At 49.8% G+C, this 10,505-nt stretch overlaps 1 long non-coding RNA gene across 1 annotated transcript; it reads left to right on the top strand.

The window, feature by feature from the left end:
- The first annotated feature begins 1,531 nt into the window (after window positions 1-1,531).
- LOC120888708 (uncharacterized) lies at window positions 1,532-6,518 on the top strand. The gene is made up of 5 exons (XR_013423527.1): window positions 1,532-2,381; window positions 2,498-2,607; window positions 2,858-3,645; window positions 3,731-3,895; window positions 4,192-6,518. It is a non-coding gene; the product is annotated as an uncharacterized LOC120888708 (long non-coding RNA).
- The last annotated feature ends 3,987 nt before the right edge of the window (window positions 6,519-10,505 follow it).

The raw sequence follows: 10,505 nt of genomic DNA, 5'->3' as shown, positions 1-10,505 counted from the left end.
GCTCTCAGCCCCGCGCAGAGCTGGGTGGCCCCGTGAGCAGCGCTGGGAGAGGCCACCTGCTCACTGAGCCCCTGGCCTCGGCCGGGCTCACAATGGGATTTTGTCCAGTGCTGACCCCTCCCCCTGACCTGGGCGTGCTGGGCAGATGCGGGGCGCAGCAGAAGGCAAGTCCTGGTTGAGCCTGTCATGGTGTCCCCCAATTCATGTTGTCACTGCCTTCCTTGTGGGGGGAGGGAGAGGTTTGGGGAAGTGCTCCGGTCACAAGGGCTGGCAGGAACTAGCCAGGCCTCCTTCCACCCTTCTGTTCCTCCTGCCCCAGAGGGCACAGCCCCCAGGGCTCTGTCAGAGAGCAGAGAGCAGGCCTCATCAGACCCTGAGCCTGCGGCACCTGCTGTTGGACTCCCGCCCCCCAGCCCCCAGGAACTGGGAGAAACGCATCTCCACTCCGACAGCGTGCCCAGGCTCAAGGTGCTTACAGCAGCCCAGAGAGACTCAGAGAGTCACAGATCCATCTACCAAACCTCGGGAGGGCTGCATGGGGCCTCGACCCCTGTCCAGAACCTCCCAGATGACAGAGACTGTAAGAAGGACTGTGGCACAGGAAGGGGACATTAGTTGTGGGGGGCGCTCTTCAGCAGTTTGGTCCACATCGGTGACAGGGACAGCCCTCTAATTCCTGTGAGGGGTGAGGTCCCTCAAACTGGGCTTGTCTGTCCACCTGCTGAGCACATGAAGACACATTTGATGCCCAGGGCACCTTGCTGGAAAGAATTTCTGCAGCTCTGGATGACAAAGCGGAAATAAGGAGACGGTATTAGCAGCATCCACGTCATAAGCCACAGATGAGCCCATTTGCAGGAGGGCTGCCAGGGGTCTGCTCTCCTGAGCCTGGGCAGCCGCGCCCCGACTTCTGGGGCCCAGGTTCCCTGCGACAGCTGCCATCAGGTCAGTCACTCCTGAGAGCCCAGCGAGGCAGCTGCATTCCCAGGACTCCTGCTTCCTGGCCCCGGCTAGTCTTGAAGCCAGGTGGCTCAGCCCTGAACCGTGCATGTCCCCTCCAGATTGCCATGGACCTAGAGTGACAGGGAAAATGTGTTTTTATTTGTTTTGTTTTGTTCTCAAAAAGCAAAGTTCCTATTTGTGTTCTAATAACCCAGGCTCGTCTCTGAGTTGCCAGCCCACAGCCCAGCCCATCAGAGCCCATCAGAGAGAGGGAGGCTGCTGGGCACAGGGGGTCAGGGCACTGGGCACAGGGCTCTGTGGCTGGACAGGTCCTGCCCACCTTGTTCAGGAGGCCCGTGGTTAAGCTAGTGCCAGGCTCCCCTGGTGGAGGGGAGGGGAGCGCAGTGACCATGTCTGTGGTCCTATTCCTGAGCGAGGTCACAACTCTGGGCTAATATTTTATAGAGAGGGTCAGGGCTTGCTCAGGATAGGCTTAGGAAACTTCCTGGAGAAGAGGGTGGCGGTGCTCAGGAGGCAGGGGAGCCTAACAGGCTGCCGACTGGCAAGGCCCTCGCAGTGCAGAGCAGTCTCTTGCCCGAGTATGCCGCACCTCTCCTCCAGGGGCAGAGCCGTCCCTCTCCCCCCAGCTCCCCAGAGCCTCGGGGTTCAGGAGTGAAGGGCTTAAGAGGGGTGGGTGCAGTGGAGACCTGCCTCCCTTCTCCCTGTTGACTCTGCGCCATACCAGGCAGCCATGGAGAGTACGGCCCTGGTCTATGACACAGCACTTCCTCAAGGGAAGACACATTTTATGCCCAGGGCACCTTGCTGGAAAGAATTTCTGCAGCTCAGGATGACAAAGCGGAAATAAGGAGACGGTATTAGCGGCATCCATGGCATCCAGAGTTTGGCGGCTTGAGATGCTGTCTCAGCTGGTCCAGAGTCCTTCTTCCAGGGCTGCCACCCAGATGATGACCACCCAGTGGGAGACGGCTGGGCAGGAAAGCAGGACACAGGAGCAGGGAGTGATTTATAGATCCCTCCAGGGGCAGGAGCAGAGCTGGCCCCACACTCCTGCAGCTTTGCAGCAGCGACATCATCACGCTGCCTCGCGTTCAGCCTCGCACTTTTGGATTAGGAAGGAGAGATTAATTGTGTGGGGGGACCCTCAGCAATTTGCTGAACCTCTGCATTCCTGACATTAATCTTTCCCCAGGTGCCCTATCATTAACTTGAAAAATCAACCGGGCAAAACCTTAGAGTAGGTTCATGATGATGAGAATACATAAATAGCACGCGGAGAGGAGCTCAAAGGCCGTCGGCTTCCTGGGCACCTGTGCGGAGTGTCGCAGGAGCCCCCTTCGCCAGCCTTCATCGATGGGAACGTGTCCCTTGTCCACAGCTTGTCAGAGTCCTTTCTTTTTGGCGTGGGTCAGAGAAAGGCATGAAAACATTTCTATTTTCAAATAATGCAGATAAACAATCCCTCTTCCGAGGAAACGCCCTGTGCTGCTGGAACTCGGTGGCCAGGGCTTCACCTAGCTTCTCTTCAATCCAGAAAGAAAATCACGGGAGAGGCTTGAGACTTCCCCACATGACAGCAATTCTTACCGTGCCTGATGTGGTTCGTCCTGTAGTATGGGAAGTTGGCCAAAGCACTGCATTGAGGTAACAACTTTGGAAGTTTTGAGTCTCTTTTTCTGAAAACACTCTTCCATGCATAGATTTGTTCTTAGGTAAGTAAAGGTCTTGATTTGTGCACACTAAATCATGGTGACCAGCTGTGTAGAAAAACAGCTGTGTGTTCTACTAGGACAACATGGTCCTCGGGCCGGGGCTGCTGGGCATGGGTCTGAGGGGAGGCCCCTGGCTGGCCATTGCAGGTGTCTGACTTTGCTCCACCCACTCCTCTATTCAGTGTCCCCAGGGTGGCCAACGGACTGAAGGCAAACTGCGCATGCGGGATGAGAAGGACACTCGCTCTTGCAATGACTCCTTATGAAGGAGGCCTTTTGAAAAATCTGCACTCGGCTGAATCTTCCCGTGCACTGCCGTGGACATACTCACCAGCCACCCGAGTCAGGCAGAGCAGGATGCAGCCAGGTCAAAACGGACACATGGAATAAGAGATCCGAGAAAGGGGAAGTTAGAGAGATGCTGGAATTTGGATGTTTTTCTAGATTTCATTAAAAGTTAGAAATATAAATCATCTGAAACCTGTAAAGTTTTTGATTGGAACAGACCTTAAAGTGAAATTTAAAATGAAAAGTAATTCACCATCGATTGTATTTTCTCCTTATTAAATTTTACATGGTAGCGTCCTCCAGTTAAAACCTCACAAAGGCCTGGGTTTTAAAAAAACGACATGTGTTTTTTTTTCCCAATTATTGGTTCGCTTAATATTTATGGAGAGCCTCCGGAGTGTACATCCCTGTGTTCAACAGGAAAATGGTGGAGAGACATCGACTTAGGCCAAGACACACTCTCCAGTGATGGATCATGGCGTCACGTGGAAGCCAGCACAGGCAGAGCCTGTGAGCGCAGCCTCTGGTCCATCTGCTGATGTCTAGCCCAGAGGGACAGAGAATGACTAGCCACTTCATGGTCACGCATTTGTTTGAACTTTGCTCACCAACTCAATCAATAATTCATTTTAATAAAGCTCAATGTTCAGCCTATGTTAAAGTCATTTGCATCATGTGCAAGGTAAATATGTTTGAATTTTTAATACTCTTTTGTATATCAACCCCATTTGACTAAAACCTGGTGGAAACATCTTTATTTCACACAGATAATTTCCTTAAACTAAAAGCAACCCCCAGGAAGTACACAGCACCCGTTAAGTGCCGGGCAGTGCGCATGTGCACACAGACACACAAGCCCCCTGAAGAGCCATGGGAGGGGGTCCCTGTCACCTGCATGATTCGACCACATGGAGCCCGCACCGCACCAGAGCGTAAGCAGAATTCTTGTTTTTCACAAGTGTGTGGAGGATGACAGCCATCAGTAGTTACACATTTATCAGACACTTGTCTTTGGTAGGCACTAGGGACACAGGGTGATCCAGATCCGGGGCTGGCCCCCTGCTCACCTTCCAGAGAAAGCAGGTTTTCACAGAGCTGCTGACACATGGCATTCCCAGTTGGCTTTCTTCTAGAAGGTGGCCTGGGCAAGTCGAGGTCACATGGAAAGATCCCCCAGTTCTAACAGGGAACTTCAGGCAGTAAGGGGGTTCTTGTGATCTTTCGCCAGACTCAGCCGCGGCCTCCAGGGCCCTTAGCAAGAGGGAGGTGCACAGCGGGTCAGTCATGTCCAGTGTGAAGACGTCGGCCAGCACCAGGAGACAGTCACAAACAGAAGAGAGACTGAGACCTCCTTCCACGGCCCCTTTTCTGTTCCTGAGGAAGAGCCATCAGCTCCGGCCCGGAGCAATCCGGGTGTAAAAGGTGTGGACACGGAGAACGGACAGGCCGAGTGTTGTGAGATCCAGTGATTTTAGCAGATAAGGTGGACTATTTAGCAGACAGTTTTGAAGGATAAAAACGAGCCAGGACCTGCAAAGCTCCCTGGATCTAGCTCCTGGATTACAGGAGTAGAATACATGGATCATGGGTGCATGTGTGTGTGAGCATTTGTGTGTTAGCACATGTGTGTGCAAGTTAACAGCCACTGAGAATGACATGGGTTCGGCTCCCCAAGGCGATGCGCCTAGGACTCTCCTGCAGTCTCCTGAGACCTGGTCTGCACTCACACAGGCCTTCTGTCTGAAACCACACATTCTGCCCACTTGTGCTCTCCCTGCAGCCGGTAAAGCTGAGCTCTCCACAACGTAAATCTTCACGGTACAGAATTTGGACAGAATTTAAGGTATTTTGGTGTCACAAGCAATATTCCCTAACTTTAAAAGGGGAAAGATATTGAATATGACATTCAGATAAAGAATTCTTGGGACTCACTGGGTTTGTTGTTTCTAATGATCCTTGGGGAGCAAGCTGTGACTCTAAACCTTTTAATCTATATGTTTTTTGTATTAAGGATTGAACCCAGGGGAGCTTAACCACTGAGCCACATCTCCAGCCCTTTTCGCTTTTGATACTGAGACTCAGTCTAACTAAGTTTCTTAGGGCCTCACTGAGTTGCTGAGGCTAGCCTTGAACTTTCAGTCCTCCTGCCTCAGCCTCCTGAGTCACTGGGATTACAGGTGTGCGCCACTGCCCAGCATCATCTTAATTTTTTCTATGAAATGTGCCTAAGGAAACTATTTGGTCATTAGCAGTAAAACAAAACAAAAACAAAACAAAACAAAACCTCTATCGGCATACAGACTTCCCACGAGGTACACAGCAATCCTAAGTAAAGTCAAAATTCCATTTAGAATATCCCAATAGACCCTGAGATGGGATGTGTGGTAAACTCTTCTCCATCACAGCCCTGAGGACATGTGTCGTGTGGTTTCTCAAGGTCTGAAACCATATTCCTTGCCTGTGTCAGGGATGCCATTGGAAGTCTCAAACGATGCTCCTCCAGGCACCAGGACAGGTCTGAGGGTCTGCATGCGTGGTGAGAGTGCAGTGCTGCAGGACCTGGTGCACAGATGGGGCAGTGGTCAAGAAGCTGCTGGCATAAACAGAGGTTCCGTCCCTTGCCTTCCCCCATGAGATTGGCATGGTGTGTTTTCATCATGTTCTTTGAAGTGAGTTCCTAGAATCAAGACGTTTTTCAAGACGTTTGGAAGTGGGGGTCCCAGCTCTAATTGCACTTTTTCATAGACCATGGTCAGCAAGTCACATTCTGATTACTTCACATACCCCTCAGGAGACACGTACCGAGTGCACGCTGCATTCCAGGACGGCTGCCTGTTGAAATTGTATTATCTCAGAATGTTCCTGAACATCCATGCAAGTTTAGAAATCTTTCTGAAACAACGGCTTGTGTGGATGTGCAGAAATTGGAATCCCTGTCCTTCATCGGGGGAACCCCTGTCCTTCATGGGTGGGACTGTAAAATGGTGCAGCCACTTTGGAAAAGAGTTTGATAATTCCTTCAAATGTCAGGCCCAGAGTTACCGTGTGACCAGTAATTCTACAGCTAGATTTATGCTCATGAGAATTGAAAATGGTGTCTACATCAAAACCTGCACACAGATGTTCTTATCAGCTTTATAATAACCAAATTGGGAGTGACTCAAATGTTCATCAGCAGATGGATGGATAAACAAAACACAGTGTGTTTGTGCAATAGAATGCTTATTGGATATTTTGTGAAAGGGTGCAATTCTGTTTCATGTTCCAGTAGGGACGAACCTTGACATTATGATGCTATGTTGAAAGAAGGAACAACAAGCGGCCACAAATTGTGCTTCTGTTTATATCCCAATGCCCAGGATACACAAATCCAAAGGCAGAAAGTCAACTAGTGGTTGCCGAGAGAATGAGGGTGTAGAGGGAAGCGAGGGTGATCTGTGGATGTGTTTTATTTTGGGGATGATAATAGAGACTGGCAATGGCTTTACAATTCTGTGAATAAGCTAAAGTGACTGAATTGCACACTTTAAAGCAATAAATTTTATGGTACGTGAATTATATTCAATGAAGTTTTTACCGAGCTCTTAGGTTGTTCAAACCTCTGTCCCATAAGTGATCAAGATTGAACTTGTTGTTTTGAGATGTTTTTAGCCTTTAGATTAAAATAAAGCAAAATTTTAAGATATCAAAGACAACAAAGCAATCAGAGTTATTTTTTTCACACGTGTTAGAATCTTATGTTTTCAAACATCTGAAGAGAATCTTCCATAAAATGAATCAGAACGATAAAAGAAGTTTTGCAATACTTTTGCAGATGGTCTTATTTAAACAGATCTTGGGTAGTGATACTGTCGATGCTTATACAGTCACATGACATAAGGCCTGGTTTGGATGAGGGGCCTTTTGGGCAGGACTTCATGGGGAAGCGTTCTCATTTGTATTTCCCGGACTCAGTGCTTGTGTTAGTTGAGGAGAGGATTTAATGCATCATCATTTTTTAGCTGTCCCTTTTTGAGGGGATCTCTCCCGCCAGAAACAAAACAAGCGTCCCTTCATCTCTGAGATAACACAATTTCAACAGGCAACCGTCCTGGAATGCAGCGTGTGCTCGATACGTGTCTCCTGAGGGGTATGTGAGGTAATCCGAATGTGACCTACTGACCATGGAAAAGTGCAATTAGAGCGGGACCCCCACTTCTAAAGACAGCCTTTTCCTTCCAACACAAGCATGGGCATTTCAAAGCATTTTTAGTAAAGGAAATAGCTAAGCATATTTGTGGTTGGGTTTATGTAAAGAAAATATCCCAAAGGGTCCTTTGATTTCCTAAGTCCGTGGTGATCAGTGATAGCAAGAACTTGAACCTGTAACACACAGCATGAAGCCAAACTTGAGAGCAAAGTTTCCTGAAGAGTGATTGTTTGGGAGTGAAACCTGGCTCTCAGCTGCATGATGCGTTATAAGTATTTTTACAGGAACGAGGGATTGCTGAGGCAGCACGGGCTTTTCATCAGCCTTTATTGGTTTTCCTCTCAAGCCCAGTTAAACTGATTCTCCAGAGAAACAGATAATGTGTGATAATGAGTGTGCGTGTGTGTGTTTCAATTTTGCCCATCGGGTAACACATGAGAATTGTATTTTGTTGCAGAGGTGAGGGGGCACCCAGTGGAACGATGTTCCTGAACATTGAAGCTCTTCATTGATGGACATTTCAATTTTTTTTTTTTTTTAGCAAAAATCAGATTTCCACTCTCTCATCCTATTGCCTTGGTGGAGAACTATTTAAGTCTGATAATCTGTTGCTGTAAGGGGCCAGAGGGTCATCACTGGATGGCCTTAGGAATGGCCAGGGAGGGTCACACTCACTACCATCCCCATCAGCATCTCTTGGCCAAGTCAGAGCTCAGGCAAACCAAAGGAATTTTAAGGTTTTCAAGACTTCTTGACTGGTATATTTACATGGATTCGCATACTCTGAAATTAAGTAAGAAATTAAATTGTGAGATCTCTCAGAGGGAAATTCAGAAGTTCAAATGTGAAAATGTTACAGTATCGGTCAATATCACATTGTGGTGGTGCACACCTGTAATCCCAATGACCATGGAGGCTGAGACAGGAGGATCTCAAGTTCAAGACCAGCCTCAGCAACTTAGTAAGATTGTCTCAAAGTAAAAAATGTGGGCAGGTGGCTCAATGGTAAAGAATCCCTGGTTTCAATCTTCAGTACTAACAAAGAGAGAGAGAGAGAGAGAGAGAGAGAGAGAGAGAATCTTACTGCCTCTAATCCTCTCTGGCATCTCCATCCTGCAGGGATCTTACTCCCCATTCCTTCCCTGCCACTCTGCTGGTCTGTGAAGTGGCCCTGAACTCTGCGGGCACCAGCCCTGGTCTGAACTCTGGGCAGTGGCCGTCTGCGTCAGTCGTGTGGCCTGCACATGGACGTGGGCATGTTTATGCCCAGTGTAGCTTATGCATCCCTGGAGGTCTTGGGTCACCCCGGTCGATGTTTGCCAGGTACCTCACTCGGCAACCTCGCATTAAACCTTTATTGTCTGAATGAGCGAACAAGGAGAGCTTGACACGGTGACAGCCGCTCATCCGAGAGGTGTCTGTGGGTGAATGGTCACCTGAGGTGCAGTGACTCACTGTTCTTCCTTTGAACCAGGTTGCTGTTTGGAAGCTGAGGTCCTCGGGTCACGGGGCCTTCGGGTGTGGGAACGTACTCCCCTGCATGGTGCTGGGAAGGACTTTGATTGTCACGTACAGAGCAGAGGAGTGCAACCTGATGTCAGCCCGATAATTTTTTATGTTGCCTGCCATCCACGTGACCCTTTTGGTTAGGATGGCCGTCCATTTTAAAAACACCTGTTACATTGCCTTTCAGAATCCTCCATCTAGCCCGGCGTTAATCTGTTTATCTCTGAGTGACGGGGCATCTGCTGTTGCTACTGGATTGTGGCTTTGACTCTTCCCTCTGACAGAGCGGGCCAGGGCAGGGACAGGGCGCCCTGAGATTCCAGTCCCTACCCATATAGCCACCGGGTGGCTTGTTTTCAGAAGGTTCCAGTACAGACCACTTGGGTACAAAGGGTCAAACACAGTCCAAACAAATGCTTGACAATAATAGGTACAAAGGACTCGTGTCCTCAGTGAATGATTAACCACAAGTTATCATAAACAAAAGTGCTCCATACGTTTGACAAACAGGCTCGTCAAAGGGCTCAGGAAACACGGAGGACACGTCGTTTCAAATGAAGTGTCTGCCATCAAACACCAGGGTGACAGCGAGGGCTCATTTTTGAGGAGTTTTCTTGTAATACGAGTAAAATGGGGGACACACATCACGTCTGCACCCCAGCCGGCAACGTGTGCCCCAGGACTGAAGGCACCCTGGGCACTTCTCTGCTCCGCAGATGACTCTGTGCATACTCATCTCAGGAGGTGCTATGTGGGGACAGCCTTCCTCCTCCCACGGTTTCTGTTCTCCTAAGGACGAGAGAGTGGCGGGCTGTGCCCATCACCCAACAGAAAGACCACCAAGCCATTTTGAAAAAATAAAAGCAAAACACTGCTGTATCTTCAAAGGAGCCTAAGACTAAAAGTGTCACCATATATATACAGCCAAGTGCCCAGGGCGGTCCCGGGTGGCCGACTGGGAAGATTGCTCAAATATTTTCCAGTACTTCTTTTTGCTGTACCAAAAAACATTTCTGAAGCTTAATTGTAGGAATTGGGTTGAGCCACACTTTGCAAATCACATAAGGAAAAGGTTTCCTTCCCCAGGAGAAGGCAACCCCTTTTGGTACAAAAGGGGAGAATTAGGCCCTGGGTGCATGCAGAGAAGTCCCTGAAGTCAGGAGGCCTGGGGCCCAACCAGAAGCCAGGGAGGTTTCAGTGACTTATGCAAATTATGAAAGTGGAAAGGAGTGGGCCCAGGTGACAGAGCTCAGTACAGACAGAGCTCCAGCCGTCCTGCCTGCAGACAGCTTGAGAAGTGGTTTCTGCTCAGAAGAGCCGAGCAGCCCTCTTGCTCTTTGTCCCCACAGTCCCCCCATCCCCATCGCTGCGGCCAGTGCACTGTTTCCATGCACAGTGCTCCGGGCACAGCACTCCAGGGCATCACGGTCTCCGAGGACAGTGACGTGGTTGAGGAATGGAACTGAGGCCACAGAGGGCAGGAAGCACCCGCTGTCCCCCAGAGCGTGTTCTGACCGTGCGTCTAGGGCGGCTCTTTCCTGTGCCTTTCAGATCCCAGAACCTTGTTCTCTCCCTCTCCTCTTGGAGATACAGGTCTGAGGGCTTCTGTTATGGCCCTGCTGCAGGGAGAAGCCCTGGGGCGGGCACTCGCCCAGACATGCCCCCAGAGGTCCTGCGGAAGTCACCAGTGGACTGCCCCTGTCTGCTGAGGTGGCGAGCTGACAGGTGCAGAGAGCTGATGTCCCCAGCCCTTTCTCTATCTGCCAAGGGGGGACCACAGCATCACACTTGGGGCCGTCCTCATCTCCCCACACAACTTTGACCCACAGTCTGCGATCTTCCTCTAA

The sequence above is a fragment of the Ictidomys tridecemlineatus genome, chromosome 6 (genome assembly GCF_052094955.1).
Source record: "Ictidomys tridecemlineatus isolate mIctTri1 chromosome 6, mIctTri1.hap1, whole genome shotgun sequence".
Classification (NCBI taxonomy): domain Eukaryota; kingdom Metazoa; phylum Chordata; class Mammalia; order Rodentia; family Sciuridae; genus Ictidomys; species Ictidomys tridecemlineatus.
The sequence above is the reverse complement of the archived record's forward strand: the minus strand, read 5'-3'. Positions and strand labels throughout refer to the sequence as shown.